At 41.1% G+C, this 18,744-nt stretch overlaps 1 long non-coding RNA gene across 2 annotated transcripts in view; it reads right to left on the reverse strand.

The window, feature by feature from the left end:
* The window catches only part of LOC122428703, a 242,651-nt gene that overhangs the window by 175,037 nt on the left and 48,870 nt on the right, over positions 1-18,744 (reverse strand). The window lies entirely within an intron of this gene.

Below are 18,744 nucleotides of genomic sequence, written 5' to 3' on the forward strand. Positions count from 1 at the left end.
AAAGTGCAAGAAACGATGACTTTGTCTTGAAGAGTCACATACATGCATATTTAAACGCACTATAAAAGTTCTGAGGAGAAGGCAATGGCACCCCACTCCAGTGCTCTTGCCTGGAAAATCCCATGGACGGAGGAGCCTGGTGGGCTGCCGTCTATGGGGTTGCAGAGTCGGACATGACTGACGCGACTTAGCAGCAGCAGCATAAAAGTTCTGAGAAGCCATGCGGTGACAGAACCTGTTGAGCATTGTTTAATTTCTCTGTAAGCTCTACCCTCATCTGCCTCTTCAATATATCTAAAGGCACCTAAGCTTTCTTGTGCCAAAAACTGAAAGCATGTGTTACCTCTCCAAACCCTATCTTCCTCGGGTGATGCCTTAAGTGCACAAGTCATTCATCTAGGGGCTCAAGTTAGCAAGCTCAGTCCTACCCTCTCTCATCCTGTATCACAGACAATCCCACATCAAATCCCACCGCCTCTACTTACAAAAAGTCTCTCACTTCTGTACACTTTTCTCAACTTCTGTCATTTCCACTGCAGTACATTCTGCATTCTCTCTTATCTGAACTACTGCTCTGGTCCTCCTCCCAGTACTTCATATCCAGCTGTGAGGACTTCATGCCACCTCTTAGTATCCCTGGGCTGCCGTAATGAAATGCCATAGACTGGGAGACTTAAGCAACAGAAACATTTTTCTCATAGTTATAGAGGCTGGCAGTCCAAGATCAAGGTGCCTCTATTCCTGACTTGCAAATGGTTACCTTCTTACTGTGTGGCCACGTCTTATTCCTCACATGGCCTCTTCCCTGCATGGGCTGAGAGAAAGAAAGATCTCTGTTGCCTCTTCCTCTTCTTATAAAGACTCAAGTCCTATCACATTAAGGCCCCATGCTTATGACCTCACTTAAACTTATTACCTCCTTATAGGCCCTATCTGAATGTATAAATTTGGAGGGTCACAATTCAGTCCACACTAACCTAATGATCGAATGTAATCGAAGTGTTACTTTAAAGATGAAAATCTGATCATGCCACTCTCTCTCAAAAATTATCTTTTAAAAAATTATCAACACTTTGCTCATCTTGCTCTCCATTTGCCTTGCTAACTACCTGTGTGAGCTTCTGCTACAAAGACCCTTAAATTTCTCAAACATCATGATTCTGTTTATCTCAAGTTCTTTATACATGCTGCTCCATTTCTGCATTGCTGACTCCCCTCCTCCTGGGACACCTTCTCGGTTCCCCAGATACTCCAAAACTAAAAAAGACCTCCTAAAATAGTCTACCACAATGCCCTACACTACTTATTCATTACAATTATCTCAGTTATTACATATTTGTATGAATAGTTAATGTCTTAGCCCCTTTTGACTTCTTTAACCATATAGACTGGGTGGCTTATAAACAACAGAAATGTATTTCCCAAGTTCAAAGTGCCAACATGGTCAGGTGAGGACTCCTTCCTAGTTCAGAGCCAGTGCCTTTCTGAGGTGTCCTCACGTGGTAGACGAGGCCAGGAAGCTCTGTGAGATCTGCTTTATAAGGACACCAACCTCATTTATAAGGGCTCTACTCTCATGACCTAAATCACCTCCTAAAGGCCCCAACTTCGAATACCATCACATTGGACATCAGGATTTCAACTTATAAGTTTGCGGGGGATACAAATATTCAGACCATAGTAATCAATGCCTGTTTTCCCTCTAGACCATAAGCACCATGAGGCAGCGATCATGTCCATTTTGCTCAACATTGTATCAATCTTGCACTGTGTCCACCACATAAGGAGGTAATAATATTTGTTCAATAAATAAATAAGTGTGTCCCAAATTTCTTTAATTTACTTGAAAAAAGATTACAAGGACTACTTCTAAATATTTTGCTATCCAGAACACCTTTTAAGAAACATGCCAATTATCTAAACTTCCCTGGGATAAAGAGATGTCCTGGAAAATAAATCCATAGGAAATTTTGCTCAGATCTAGAATTCAGCAGGTCACATATCTGCAGATATGAAAAATAGAAAGCGAAATCTGATTAGGAGAACTTTACACAGATTTTTGAAATTTTTCAGATGAATTCTAAAAGGATTTCTACCCCTATTTCTCCTGAATCAACTACGGACCCTGTGATTAGCATCAGCTGTATCTCTCAGGTATAGGGACCCGTATATGTGTGGTTCAAATTAATTATGATATGTTTACTTGACTCTAATGATAAATTATTTTATCATCTGATTGCTATATATGTATATGCATATGATTATGATTAGTTAGGGTACTTATGACTATTTGCCTGGATCTGCATATGGAAAACTCCTCTCATTGCACTAGGGGAACCTTCCAAATAAAGGATCTTCTGGAAATGACAATTTGTAGTAGGTTTTACAAGATAATCTTAAAGGTCCGTCAAATCTGAGATATGATTCTACTTTTTATTCTTAAGAACTAGCACCTCAAATAGATGCATGATATGTTGAGACCCTAGAGAAATATCATCAACAATGTCTTTGGACAACAAAAGTACTAGAAGATTCATTCATACAAATGCCAAGAGAATGAAGGTGCTGCCATTCATATAGGTAAACTGAGCTGCCTGATGTTTCATTTCCAAAATACTAATGCAAATTCCGTCTCTCAGAATTACCTAGGGGTTCATTTAAAAGTTAGTAGAGAAACACCATACACAAAAATAAACTCAAAATGGATTAAAGATCTAAATGTAAGACTAGAAACTATAAAACTCCTAGAGGAGAACATAGGCAAAACACTCTCCGACATAAATCACAGCAAGATCCTCTATGACCCACCTCCCAGAATATTGGAAATAAAAGCAAAACTAAACAAATGGGACCTAATGAAACTTAAAAGCTTTTGCACTACAAAGGAAACTATAAGCAAGGTGAAAAAGACAGCCCTCAGATTGGGAGAAAATAATAGCAAATGAAGAAACAGACAAAGGATTAATCTCAAAAATATACAAGCAACTCCTGCAGCTCAATTCCAGAAAAATAAATGACCCAATCAAAAAATGGGCCAAAGAACTAAACAGACATTTCTCCAAAGAAGACATACAGATGGCTAACAAACACATGAAAAGGTGCTCAACATCACTCATTATTAGAGAAATGCAAATCAAAACCACAATGAGGTACTATTACACGCCAGTCAGGATGGCTGCTATCCAAAAGTCTACAAGCAATAAATGCTGGAGAGGGTGTGGAGAAAAGGGAACCCTCTTACACTGTTGGTGGGAATGCAAACTAGTACAGCCGCTATGGAAAACAGTGTGGAGATTTCTTAAAAAACTGGAAATAGAACTGCCATATGACCCAGCAATCCCACTTCTGGGCATACACACTGAGGAAACCAGATCTGAAAGAGACACGTGCACCCCAATGTTTATCGCAGCACTGTTTATAATAGCCAGGACATGGCAGCAACCTAGATGCCCATCAGCAGACGAATGGATAAGGAAGCTGTGGTACATATACACCATGGAATATTACTCAGCCATTAAAAAGAATTCATTTGAATCAGTCCTAATGAGATGGATGAAACTGGAGCCCATTATACAGAGTGAAGTAAGCCAGAAAGATAAAGAACATTACAGCATACTAACACATATATATGGAATTTAGAAAGATGGTAACGATAACCCTATATGCAAAACAGAAAAAGAGACACAGAAATACAGAACAGACTTTTGAACTCTGTGGGAGAAGGTGAGGGTGGGATGTTTCAAAAGAACAGCATGTATACTATCTATGGTGAAACAGATCACCAGCCCAGGCTGGATGCATGAGACAAGTGCTCGGGCCTGGTGCACTGGGAAGACCCAGAGGAATCGGGTGGAGAGGGAGGTGGGAGGGGGGATCGGGATGGGGAATACGTGTAAATCTATGGCTGATTCATACCACTGTATGACAAAACCCACTGAAATGTTGTGAAGTAATTAGCCTCCAACTAATAAAAAATAAAAAAGAAAAAAAAAAGAAATGCTTAACTTAAAAAAAAATAATAATAAAAGTTAGTAGAGAAAAATAAAGACTGAAAATCATCATAAAACTATGAGCCATTCATACCAATTTATGTCTTATTGACATATATTCATATAAATATATGAATAATATTCATACCAATATTATTGTCTTATTTTGAATCAGGTGGCAGAGAGGTCTAGAAGAAACTTAAGATCATAAAACCTCATTAATTTGTTCTTCCAAACTTAAGATAATTTGTATTCAGTTGATTGTAAAGTTTCCTTTTATTTAATCCATCAGAAAAGGGCTTGCTAAGGAAATGAATATCATATAGATTACAGAGATAATGTTTATCCTTCTTAAACTATTCAAGTACTTGAAATCATTTGCATATAAGCAATTAATATGCTCAATACAAGAGACACTTATGTATTCATTAGAGTAATTCCTATGGGACTACTACTTGGCAAGGCTTTGGGTGTGATTAAACATAAATTATACTATATATAAATGGCTAAACACAAGCCATCAAACATTCAGAAAAGTTCTATTTATTAACCAATTAATAGAAGATTGTTTCATTTCATTATTTCTAACTTCTGATTGTGAAGATGCATATTCACTAGTCAGACCAGATATTGCAATATGTCCTTTATACTTCTGAAAATTCAGGTTCGGCTTTCTCTAAATATCCCTTATTTCAGAACTTTCAGAAATGTTTACCGGCCTTTCTGCACTTATTCTGAGCCAGCCTCCCAAAGAACGCAACCCCCATGGGGGGTCTGAGCCAGAGGAAGTGCTGCAGAAGCAGCCTGCAGGGAATGGAGCCTCAGTCAGGCGCCACCAACTCAACAACACATATGCAGCAAAATGATGAGTCGGTGGTCCTGAATGGGGCCTCCTCAGCAACAAAAAGACCCTCTAAGATGTCCATGGAAAGAGAAATCTACCTTACTCAAAATCTCATTTTAAAAGAAAGAGCTTGAATGCTTAGTGTATTTAAACTTTAATGACAAATCCTCAGAGTATTCTAAGTATAGAAGAGAATGACAGGAATGAAAAGACATGGCTAAGGCTGAGACACATCAGAGACAGTCTAGAAAGAAAAGCAGAAACTGGGGCTAAATCAAACTAAACGCACACCAAAGCAGCTATTGAACTTTCTAGTTCTACAAAGATGTGCATTTTGTCAAATTGAGATATCAACTCCAAAAAGCCTGACACAAGGTCTCACATATTTAGCTGTTCAAAAGCATTTCTTCTCTTCTTGGGCATTAACTCAGAACAAGTTTTCTGGAAAATCTGAAAACAAAGCAAAAAATAACACTTTCGCATTAACCATTCTCTTTTCTCCCACCCTCCCTACCATCCTTCCCTCCTTCCTTCCTTCTTCCTTCCCCGTCTCCCTTCCTCCCTTGAAGATATATCTCCCTGAAATGGAAATCGTGCTGCATCTGTAACATAATGATGAATGAAAGCACCACAAAGTTGGCTTTTATAACAGAAAAGGGAATAGACCCAAAGAAAATTGTGTCATAAATAAAATTTGTGGAAGTGACTTGTAAGTTATAAATGCAAGCATTATTATTCTCATCCAGGGGGCATTCAATACATTCCTTCTGATAAAGAATTCCTAAGTGTTCACTAAAATTTTAATGTCTTTCCTGTCACTTATTACTGACAGATGCCATAGGGCATTTTGTCTAAAATTTAATAAAGTCAACGCTCATCAAGAAATCAATTAAAATGCAAGCTGCCTGCAGGCTGACTTCTGCCCTAGGTGATGAGGATGGTGCACTCCCCTCAGACCAAGCATATCTCTGTGGTGATTAAGCAATTCTCAAAAGTTGTGGGTATCCCAGGATACCATCCATGGCTGCCACAGAACACAAATTAGTTCTTTCAAGCAGAGTGCTATACCAACTTTTATTTATGCTACCCATCATTTCTCTCCCCTAAAACATATTACGGGGTGATGACAATATTGGCATTTTAAGGGAAAAATTAAAGAATTTTTTTACAGAATTATAACCAATGACTGCATACAAATGACGCCCAAAGGAAACAATGAAATACCTGTGTTCTCAGTCAGAATGGTTGCTGCTAATAAACAAACAGCAAAAGGATCTTGGGCAACACAAGTGTTCTGATATGAGTGTAAATCATCATTGGTAGGTTACAAGATCCTCAAATAATATTTGCATAGCACTTGACATTTACAAAACACTTTTATATATATTCTCAATTTGTTATCAAAGCAAAACTATAAAGCTGTATTTTGCTTTTGCCAACTTAAGCACATGGAAATAAAAACTGAAAGAGGCTATATGACTTGTTCAAAATCAAGGAACCAAGCAGAGGCAATACTGGATTCAAACTCAGGATGTAAGACTCCAGTAAATCTGCTTGTCCCATTCACTTATTCTATTGCCTCTGTACAACTCTGTAAGACATTTGAAAGTGTAAAGATAATGTCAGGCACAGTACAAGTTCAGTAGTCTTTAGAATAAAGAGTTCAGTAGTCCTAGACTTCTGGATTGAGAATTTTGATTGGGTCCATTCAGCATGAGAATGTCAGTGGTAAGGCCTTCTCTTTGGTCCCAGTTCCTCTGCATGAAAACCTAAGAGCATCAGTTTTATCTAGCCCATAACACTTAGGGCCTATGTCTAAAATTAAAAAGGTTCTGCTCCTCTAGGCTTGGTTCAAGTGGGGAACTTGTGACAATGCAGAATCCTGGGCCTCATTCCAAGCCTATTAAATTAGTTAGAATCCACATTTTCAAAAGGTCCCCCAGGAGATGCATATGCACACTAAAATTTGAGGACCAAAGCTCTGGTATAAATCTCCCTGGAATTTACATTCTAGTAGACTCAGGGTCCTGCCACTGTCAGAAACTTAGGACTGTGGGCCAAATATCTCCTAATTTTATGGTGATTAGATGTAACTCTAAATTCAGCTTCGCACCTGATACTCACATCTGTGTCAGCATGTTTCCCTCTCAAAGGAAGAAGAAGAACACAGTGGTCAGCCAGAGCAAATAAAAGACAAGTAGAGTGGAAGCTAGGTGACTTGACATTTTCTGCAATAGAACACTGAAAAGAGAGCATTAGAGAATTGGCAGAATGTTTTTAATATATTAGAAGTATCTCTGTTCAGAGAGAATGGTTTCTTGATTAATGAATTCCCTTATTGCCAAAGGAGTGAAGTACTACATGTTGGTCCCAGTCTTCTACAGCCCTGACAAGCAGCTTGGACTCATCTGTAAGCGTCAACAAATCATACCACATGGGTCATCTGGAAGCTTTGATATATACGTCAATACATTCAGTTCAGTTCAGTTGCTCAGTCATGTCTGACTCTTTGTAACCCCATGAACTGCAGCACACCAGGCTTCCCGTCCATCACCAACTCCCAGAGTTTACCCAAACTCATGTCCATCGAGTCGGTGATGCCATACAACCATCGCATCCGCTGTCATCCCCTTCTCCTCCTGCCCTCAATCTTTCCCAGCATCAGGGTCTTTTCCAATGAGTCAGCTCTTCGCATCAGGTGGCCAAAGTACTGGAGTTTCAGCTTCAGCATCAGTCCTTCCAATGAACACCCAGGACTGATCTCCTTTAGGATGGACTGGTTTGATCTCCTTGCAGTCCAGGGGACTCTCAAGAGTCTTCTCCAACACCACAGTTCAAAAGCATCGATTCTTCAGAGCTCAGCTTTCTTTATAGTCCAACTCTCACATCCATACATGACCACTGGAAAAACCATAGCCTTGACTAGATGGACCTTTCTTGGCAAAGTAATGTCTCTGCTTTTTAATATGCTATCTAGGTTGGTCATAACTTTCCTTTCAAGGAGTAAGCATCTTTTAATTTCATGGCTGAAATCACCATCTGCAGTGATCTTGGAGCCCAGGAAAGTAAAGTCAGCCACTGTTTCCCCATCTATCTGCCATGAAGTGATGGGACTGGATGCCATGATCTTAGTTTTCTGAATGTTGAGCTTTAAGCCAACTATTTCACTCTCCTCTTTCACTTTCTTCAAGAGGCTCTTTAGTTCTTCTTCACTTTCTGCCATAAGGGTGGTGTCATCTGCATATCTGAGGTTATTGATATTTCTCCCAGCAATCTTGATTCCAGCTTGTGCTTCATCCAGCCCAGCATTTCTCATGATGTACTCTGCATATAAGTTAAATAAGCAGGGTGAAAATATACAGCCTTGACGTACTCCTTTTCCGATTTGGAACCAGTCTGTTGTTCCATGTCCAGTTCTAACTGTTGCTTCCAGACCTGCATACAGGTTTCTCAAGAGGCAGGTCAGGTGGTCTGGTATTCCCATCTCTTTCAGAATTTTTCAGTTTATTGTCATCCACACAGTCAAAGGCTTTGGCATAGTCAATAAAGCAGAAATAGGTGTTTTTCTGGAACTCTCTTGCTTTTTCAATGACCCAGCAGATGTTGGCAATTTGATCTCTGGTTCCTCTGCCTTTTCTAAAACCAGCTTGAACATCTGAAAGTTCACGGTTCTACATCTAATTATGATATACTTTCTAGATGATGCATATTATTGTGAAATGGCAGTCTGCCTAAGGAAAACAAATAATTCAGAAGCCTGCATCAGGTTTCAAAAGTTCCTATCATGTATAACTAGAAGTCAACAATAATTTTGGAGAGTTGTTCTCAGAAACATAAGGTGGTGGACTTAAGAGGAAAGCAGGCATCCCACATCGCAATGAAACTGTGAACAACCGGGAGGAGCATCAAGTCCAAGTGAGCACAGCTCGAGGAACTGATCAAATCTGGTGTCAACTGAACACCAACCAAATGGAAGATCCAAAAGGAAGGGTGTTGTGTTAACTAACCACAGCTGTAACAACTAGACCCCGACCGATGCCCCACCTGGCATCAGAACCCACTTTCTAGCAACAAGTGAAATCCATTCTAACTCTAACTGCTCACCATGTAAACAGCATGGCTCAACTCAAACAAAATCCTGCTGAAACTGTAAAATAAAAGTTCTTAAAGAAAAAGCAGACGCTGGAATTCCCTAGTAGTCCAGTGGTTAGGACTCTCGCTGCTGGGGGGCCTTGGGTTCGATCTCTGGGGAGCTAAGATCCCACAAGCCACGTGGCTGGACCAAAAACAAAACAAACAAACAAATGAAATCAGGAAGAAGCCTTGATTGATATTAGGTAATTAATAAATACTTGTTTAAAGATCATGAGGGAAGGAATCAATGAAACAACAACAACGGAGGCAGTGATTATCGTTAATCCCACACCAGGTTTCTATCTAGAGTCATCTCTTCTGCTCATATGTTGAGGATATTTTCTTTCACAGCAGCAATGAGGCTCACCAAAGTCAATAACATGGAAAAACTTTTATCTTCCAAGCATCATGCTGGAATGGGTAGCATACACAGAATGAATGATACATACTGTTTTAATTGCAGCCAGTTTTAGTGCACTTAAGTGTAATTTGCAATGTAGGAAATTCAGAAGTAAATTTATAATTGTCACAATACTTCCTAAAGCCAAGCATGTGCCTTGAAGGAAAGAAGCAAAATTTAGTCTGTAATTGAAGGAAGAATTGCAAGCCAGGGTACATAAATATATCCTTACGCAGTATAAAGAGGAGTATAGATGAGCACTCTCATCTGTTGGGGTCACGCCTGTGTGCTAAGTCACTTCCATCGTGTCTGACTCTTTTGTGACCCCATGGACTGCAGCCCATCAGGCTCCTCTGTTCATGGGATTTCCCAATAAGAATACCAGAGTGGGCTGCCATGCCCTCCTCTCCTAGGGGATCTTCCAGACCCAGGAATCGAGCCTGCATCTCTTAAGTCTCCAGCATTGGCAGGAGGGTTCTTTACCACTAGGGCCATCTGGGAAGCCCTTTGAGGTCGTGTCAGCACACAATTATCCAGGTCACCAGATATGGTGTTACCTAGGTGATATGAGATACATCTCTATGGACCCACAGAGATGGATCTCATATTTTCTAAACATTACATAAAGCTTTCAAGAGCTATCAAAAAACTCAGGATTGGAAAACTGTTAATATCAAGAAACACTTGCCGAGAACTTGCTAGGATAAGGCACTCAGGAATATCAGTGGTAGAAGTAAGATATCTGCATTAGCTATAAAAGCAACCATGTTCATGAGTACTTCTTTTATGCTCCATTTAAATCACTTTTGAAATTACATTTTGGTTGGAGAAAATGATATCCTCACTACCACTTATGCGTTTTCACATGAATCCAACTATATCAGTCACAGGATAGTCCTTGTTAAATAAAGAATAATTAGTTCCTTTTCTAAAATGGATGCAATAATTCAAAAGAATAGTAGCCATCATCTCTTGGGGGAAAAGTGAATCAGCAAAAGTAAAGTCTGTCAGAGCATTCAACATGTGATATTAGCAATGCAGTAGGAGGTAACCTCTTTGGGAAGCGGTTAGGGGTGAAATGGAAGACAAATTTATCAGAAAGAAGTATCAGTACACTGGGTGTTTCTATACTCACAAGAATAATTATTAGGGCAAGGTATTATGATAAAATATCTGTAGCTCCTGTGCAAGTACACCAAGAATTACCAAATTAGAGCAAGTTTATGCTCCATCCAGGACAGTGTTCGGTCGCTAAACACGGTAGTTAGCACATGTCTACTTGTTGAGCTGAAAAAGAAACCAAGCACCCACCCCTAAAGCTGCACGTCGCATATTTAAAGTGAGTCCCCAGTGCAGCGTCTTCGGTCACAGCAAGCACTTCTGTGAAGAAAACTGTTTGAAAACCTGTTAGCAGAAAATCCAAGGTACAGAAAATATGCAAACCTAGCCAAAGAATTTTAAAATGTTCCTCGTGTTACGGGTGTATTGTGAAGACAGGGAAAAGAAAAAGGGAAACAGAGGTGGGGAAAGAAAGGCAAAAATGGAGGGGAGGAAAAGAGCCATTCCTATGCACTCTAGTGTCCCCTGAATTTCTAAATTAAATTCAGAATGAAAGTTTCCAAAATAAAGAAACGCCAACCAGTATGACTGTTAACAACAGCAAAATCATCTCTATTACATAGTCAGCTTTTATTTTTTTCTATGCTTAATTCTAGAGCCTAAAAGTGTGACCACAGAGGACACAGACTTGAAATGAAAATAATGCCTTTATTAGATGTATAAAGGTGAAGCACATTCCAGCAAAAGAAGATGACATTGCTGAAAGGATTAACTTTGAAGTGATAAGGAAAAATGAACAGGGGAGGAGAAGAAAAGAACTGGAAGAAATGGGGCAGCAAGAACATTATTTCATGTAAATTAAAATTAAATGTAAAAGGATGACAGTAGTTCTGATCTTGTCAGGCTGAGATATTTTGGTGGCAGACAGTAATAGGAGAATTATAAGCAATTTGCAAACCACGGGTCTGCAAGCATGCACATTTCTCCTCTCTTATGATTATTAATCAAGTTTTTTTTTTTTTTTCCACCAAGAAAAACAAACTCCCAAATGTCAGTTTCATGAATCCCTGCCAAAATCAGGGGCAGCCTGGTCCCTGCCAGTGACAGACAGCCCCTGCCAACCGCAGGCAAAGTTTGGCAATGGCTGCATTGCCTTTGATGGTGCCTCCACTTGATGACATGCTTCCTGGAGCTGTGTTTCAGACAGGTGCAGATTGCCGCCCTCTCAAGGCTTTCTGTCTGAAGCAGCAAATGTCCCCTGCCCCTCCCTGCCCTGGGTAAAGCCCTCTGGCCTAGGGTTGTTCATTCCACAGATAGGAGCCCTCCCTCACCCAACTCTCTTTCTGTAGGTCCACGCAACAAGGGTCTGTTTCTATCTCTTCTCCTCTAATACTTGATACATCATCCTTACTCTGTAGTATGAATTTTGACATATATTTATACATTAAAATTATTTCATCCTCAAAAAAAAATTTTATCCTCAAAACCACCTTATGTGGTTTACACTATTATGACCCTCACTTTACAGGTGAAGAACCTGGGCAAAGAATGAATAATGACTTAGCCAATTTACACACCTAGGAAAGAATCTGAACTCAGGGAAATCTAAGTTCAGAGCCAGTCCCACTACTTCATGGCAAATAGATGTGGGAAACAACGGAAACAGTGACAGCCTTTATTTTCTTGGGCTCCAAGATAACTGTGGACAGTGACTGCAGCCACGAAGGACAAGCTGGAATGAAGATTGCCGGGAGAAATGTCAACAACCTCAGATATGCAGATGACACCACCCTTATGGCAGAAAGTGAAGAAGAACTAAAGAGCCTCTTGAAGAAAGTGAAAGAGGAGAGTGAAATAGTTGGCTTAAAGCTCAACATTCAGAAAACTAAGATCGTGGCATTGGCCCCATCACTTCATGGCAAATAGATGGAGAAACAGTGGAAACAGTGAGAGACTATTTTGGGGGGCTCCAAAATCACTGTAGATGATGATTGAAGCCATGAAATTAAAAGATGCTTGCTCCTTGGAAGAAAAGTTATGACCAACCTAGACAGCATATTAAAAAGCAGAGACATTACTTTGCCAACAAAGGTCCATCTAGTCAAAGCTATGGTTTTTCCAGTGGTCATGTATGGATGTGAGAGTTGGACCATAAAGAAGGCTGAGCACTGAAGAATCGATGCTTTTGAACTGTGGTGTTGGAGAAGACTCTTGAGAGTCCCTTGGAGTGCAAGGAGATCCAACCAGTCCATCCTCAAGGAGATCAGTCCTGGGTGTTCATTGGAAGGACGGATGCTGAAGCTGAAACTACAACACTTTGGCCACCTGATGCATAAAGCCAACTCATTGGAAAAGATCCTGATGCTGGGCAAGATTGAAGGCAGAAGGAGAAGGGGATGAATGAGAGAATGAGATGACTGGATGGCATCACTGATTCAATAGACATGATTTTGAGCAAGCTCCAGGAGGTGGTGAAGGACCTGGAAGACTGGCATGCTGCAGTCCACGGGGTCGCAAAGAGTCAGACACGACCAAGCAACTGAGAAACAACATGGAAGTCTGGTCCCAGAGAGCCCCCTCTTGTAACAGTGGAATTATATAGCACCTATTTCTTCTATTCAGCATGATTTACTTTAGCATTATTACATGCAAGCTACTGTGCTAGAAGCTAAAGATGAGTGGAAAAAAAAAAAAGATACAGCACTTTTTTCTTGGAAGCTGTCAACTTGGGGCGACAGATGAAGAATAAGTGACCCAGTAGGGTCACTACAGTGAAAGTGTTCCAAGGAGAAAAAGACACGGTTAGAGAGAATAACCAAAGCAATAGAAAAGAGGGTCCTACATCTCCAGGACCTGAGGGGTGAGAAGGCAGCAGCTACCCAAGGGAAAGAACATGGGCAAAGGCCCAGAGGTAGGAAAAGAGCTTCCCATTTCCGGGAACGTAAAGGAAAGTGGTGTGACGAGAGCAGGGTAGGTGTTTCGTACGTAGTTCTGGCAGATCCCTTGTCAGAGCCCTCACCTAAGGAAATACGATGTCTCCCAGATTGCCAAATGTCTCTGAGGGTTCTATTATTGCCTGCTACTTTGGGGCTAGTCAAGTCATACTTTGATTTTACGCAAAGGTGGAGGCTCCAGATCAAGTATATATAACACATTCAAAACTGAACTCCCTGTAATGTTTTGTACCATCTGATTTACTCCTTTTCTAATAGAAACCCCCTTCTCTCCCCATCCACATCGTATTTTCCTAGGTGAGGGCTCTGACAAGGGATCTGCCAGAACTACGTACCGCCCCTTGGTGTGGCTGCAAAACACAAAGCTTATTTCTGACAAAGAGCCTGAGGCAACCAAACCAAAATAAACTCTTTGCGCAGCCAGGAATGGCTTGAACGAGAAGCCCAATGTCACTGGCTACTGGAATCATGCAGAAGAGCTGAATGGAAAGCCCTGAAATATCTTAGTCATAACATGAGACTCTATGCAGCAGAGAGCGCTGCCCTTCCCCCACCAGATAGAACGGTGACACCTTCAATGACGGCCGCAGGGAGCAAGACCTGAGACCAGACAGGACGGGTGACATCCCAGCTCACGGATGGCTGAATGGAAAAAGGACAGCGTGGACCAGATGCCTCCCTCTGATGCCAGAACATGGATGCCACTTTGAGGAGAAGGCACACCAAGGAGGAAAATTCTGAGTTAGCTCAGTTTACATCTAAAACTGATACAGAAAGCAAGAAGGTGATAGACTTTATCTGGAAACTTACACGGTTTTACCTTTAAGCAGGGTATGAATTAATGAGTTTTGAAATGTAGCTCTATTTCTTCAAATACCTAAGCAAACTTACTTGGAAATTTTCACTGACTACAGTAGGAATGGCTTCCTGGTCTTTATCACTCAGTTCCCTTCACAGTCTTCTGGGAGATTCTGCAAGGGGTTTCACAGGGGGACATAAATGTTCAGTACATAACATCCTCTTTTTTCTCCTTCTTTTTTGCCTCTAACTCTTTAAGGTAGACTTTAGATGGTTCCTCATTCATTCGCTCATCCATTCATTCATTCAAAACATATTTATGCAGGGCCTGTTATGTGCTTCCTTGGTGGCTCAGTGGTAAAGAATCTGCCTGCAAGGCAGGAGACCCAGGTTCAATCCCTGGGTCGGGAAGATCCCCTGGAAAAGGAAATGGCAACCCACTCCAGTATGCTTTCTGGAGAAATCCTATGGGCAGAGAAGCCTGAGAGGCTACAGTCCATGGGGTCACAAAAGAGTCTTACACAACTTAGAGACTAAACAACAACATTACATGCTAAGTCCTCGTTCTAGGTTGCTGGCAAAATAGCAGAAAAGGAGAGGAATAAGGTCATTAAGCTGACACTTATTAAAAAGAGGGAGCAGCAGTGTATGCCACAAAAATCAATAACCATGTGCAATGCTTAAAATAATCCAGGGTTATCTGATATAGAACAGATGGGTAAGTGCCATAGTTGTTTCTGTCATCTTAGCAGAAACTAACTTCAAAATTGGAAATCCCATTATACCAAAGTCTATTATTGACATCATTCTACCTTTCATGAGATTGTAATATGACTAATAGTTATTTAATTGTAACTCTATTTAACGTGCCACATGAAACCAATTAACAAGGTCAGAGGCTTCAAAGTCAGGAGTTGAGGGCTCTAATCCCTGATCTGCATTCTGCTAGCTGTGTGCCCTTGGTAAGTCATTTGACATGAAACCTCACCTTACCCAACTTCAGTTCAGGAATAATAACATTTAACTCAAAGTTTTGTTATGCATATCAAAACAATAATAACATTAAATATTATATGTTTGTTTGGTTTGATTATGGAGTCTCAACTCATTGAATCATAAATCTGGAATCATTTTACTGTTTTCCCAAATAATACCAGTCAAGTGTCTCCTTTTAACCCCATTCCACTTAGGTACAAGCTGCTTAAGGATTTCTCATTCTGCTTGTAACATTTTTCAGGATGGCTAAGATTCTCTCATATCTTACAATTTTCTCTCTTCCACAAAAGCAGGACACATACTAAGAGGAAATGACTGGCAGTGGGGAGGAAGGGAAGTGATCTCCAGAGACATCTCCTCCTTCTCAATTTCAGAGGCAGTAAAAGGAGGCTTGGAGACAACTGACCACTTGTGTGACCCCAATGCCTGGTGACAAATCCACCATTCATTCTCTTTCTTCTAGTTGTTGCTATTTCTCTAGAACAACGACTGCGTATCCATTCCACCTTTGAAAGCGAGATCCAAGTGTTAACTCTCTGTAGGTTCTTGGAGGTACTCTGGGCCTCCTCCTGCACGGTCCCTCGTTAGGAGACCAGGCTGAAGCTAAGTTTATCCCTCCGCGCCCCAACAGCCACAGCTGTGGCCTCCTCATCCAGAAGTCACCATGCTGCCTCGGTCACAACCACCATGAGCAGCAGTTTTCCTTCACACAGAAGACTCACACATTCTCACCAAACGTTGGGAGCAGAGCGGAGCCTCTGTCACTCCACTCACAGACAGCTCTGTCGTCTCTCTTCCGCCCTCTGTCCAAGTCCAGAACCAGCAGGTAGCAGGTGGGTTCAATGGAGAGTTGCTTTCAGGACAAAGCTCATCAGTTGTAGACCTCTTGAGAGGAAAAACTCATGCATTCACTACCAACAACCCCCCATCACCCCAACGTCAAAGTCTCCCATGCTGTCCCCCTCACTTAAGATTAATGCCCAAATCCTTACCGTAAGAATCTTCTGGTCACAGCAAATTCTCACCCACACCATCACACGAGCCATGTCCCAGGCCGCTCCCACCCCTTGCCCTCTGGGTCTCTGCCTCACTATCTTCTTTACAATCATCAAACATGCCATGCTACTCCTGACTCGGTTACAGACAGACAAAGAGCACCCAAGACAGAGTTCTGAGGAACACCGATACTTTGCGGTGGGTTAAAGGAGGCGGTTGGTGGTCGTGTTCAGTTGCTAAGTCGCGTCTGACTCTTTGTGACCCTGGGGACTGCAGCCCTCCAGGCTCCTCTGGGTTAAAGGAGAAGATGGCAAAGGAAGAAGAGGTGAAACATCCAGTGAGGAAGGAAGAACACCAGGAAACACGATATTGCAGAAGCCAAGTAAGGACACCGTCTCTAAGTAAAGTGAGCGCTTGACCGTATTCAACGCTGATAAAGTGAAGCCCCAGAACTGGTCTTTGAATGTGACCAGCTGCAGGAGACTGGAGACCCTGAAATAAATGTTTTAATAGAGTACTGAGGACAGAAGGCAGACTGAAGTAGTGTAAAGGTGAACACGAGGTGAAGGATTAGATAATCTTTAAGATAATTATACTTGATACTAGGAATAATATTTATTGGCACTTAAATTATTTTAATTTAAAGTGGACATACTCTTTGCCAGATACCCCGCTAAGTGCTTTACAAGCATTTTCTCATTAAGTCCTCAGAGTAACACTATCAGGCAAGGAAACTGAAATCTAGAGGGAGTTATGTACTTTGTCCAAACACAGCTAAGAAGCTGTGGCTGGCTGACGAATGGCCCCCAGTGATACTCAGGTCCTAATCACTGGAACCTCTAATGTTACTTCATACGCAGACATAAGGATGTGAGGTGGGGATAACCAGGGTTATCCAGATGGGCCCTAAATGTGGTCAGAATTGTCCAGAGAGAGGCAGAGGGGGAACTGAGACAGGAGAGAGAAGACACTGTCATAGCCTCAGCAGACAGAGACTCGAGAATGCTCGAGTCTGACTGACTTTGAAGGGAAGGGCTCTCGGGCCACAGAATGCAAGGAATGAAATGCTAAAACCCAAAGAAGGCAAGGCCTCCAAAGGGAGCACTGCCCTCAAATTAAGGACCTTAATTCCAGCCCAGGAAACTGCCTTCAGACTTCTGATCTCCAGAACTGTAACAGAATAAATGCACGTTGTTTTAAGCCACTGAGTTTGTGGTCATTTGTTATGGAAGCCATAGGAAACAATGGCATGGTCACAATCCTTTCTCTAACACAGCTTAACAGTAAACCCAAGTATCCCACACACGGAACAGAGAGAGGAGGCGGGGAAGGAAAGAAAGGAATATAAGAGAAGAGAGAAGTGAAGGAAGGATGGGGGAAGCAGGGAACACATGGGGAGAGGAGAGGAGAGCAAGGCAGAGGACAGGACAGAATAAGACTCCAAATATCCCTGAAGTGACACCAGAGCGGGGCACAGCGCCTTCACGTCAGGGAACATTATCCCAACTCAGGCCGAGCAGGCATTTGCCCCACAGCTGAGAGTTAGCTCTAGGGGATTAAACCGCGGTGCAGACTCTCCTATAAATCCTGTGGCGTCACAACGGAAGTGAAACCAGACCGGCGCAGGCCTACACTTTGGATGTCGATTGGTTCAGTAACTGTTGGTGCAAGTTACTAAATGGCAATATTAGAGAGTAAGAGGTGAAGATAAAAAAAAAAAAAAAAAACTGTAAAAAAACAAGACGACTTGTTTCTGCATCAGCAACTCAAGCATGGCCTTAATTTACCTTTTTTTTTTTTTTTGCCAAGTCACATAGCACACAGGATCTTAGTTCCCAGCCTAGGGATAGAACCCAGGCCTCCTGAAGTGAAAGTGTGGAGTCCTAACAACTGGACCACCAGGGAAGTCCCTAATTTGCTTTTTAAGAGATATTCGGCCAGTTTTTTTTTCTTTTTATCTTGTTATTACTTATTACTGGATATCATTTGCTATAATTAAATTGAGATGTTCACTTAATATGCTATAATAACCTACTTTCAAAAAGCAATTTTATAAACTTGAATATCTTATTTCATGTTTAAATAATTCACTGGCATATATTAATCAGAAACAACATCTCAAAAGACATTCCTTTGAGATTATTAATACAAAGAAAAGAGGTTTAGAAAGAAAACAAATGATTTGAGTGCCTAAAACTACCTCTCAAACAACTTGAGACTAATGGCAACTTCTCTCCCTTGGATTCAAGGGTGTATCTGAGAATGATGTAGACTGAATCTATAACCCTGACTCATTGCGCTTGCACAAGATTCTCTTCCTAGTTGAGGTTAGTGTTACATCATTTTTTCCTAAGGAAATTAGATACTTCATTTTGAAGTTCTCTGAGATTTGGATGAGATTAGAATAGAAACATGTGGAGTCCATATATAGATTTTGAATACACACGAACAGTAATTTTCCAAATTTGCTAACGAGTAGTCCTCATATTATAGAGCTGAAAACTGTATTTTAAGGGAGAATTAAGAATTAGCAGTGATGCCGGGGAAGGTACACTGGTGGGAAGAACTGCATTT

The sequence above is a fragment of the Cervus canadensis genome, chromosome 27 (assembly GCF_019320065.1).
Source record: "Cervus canadensis isolate Bull #8, Minnesota chromosome 27, ASM1932006v1, whole genome shotgun sequence".
NCBI classification, from domain to species: Eukaryota; Metazoa; Chordata; class Mammalia; order Artiodactyla; family Cervidae; genus Cervus; species Cervus canadensis.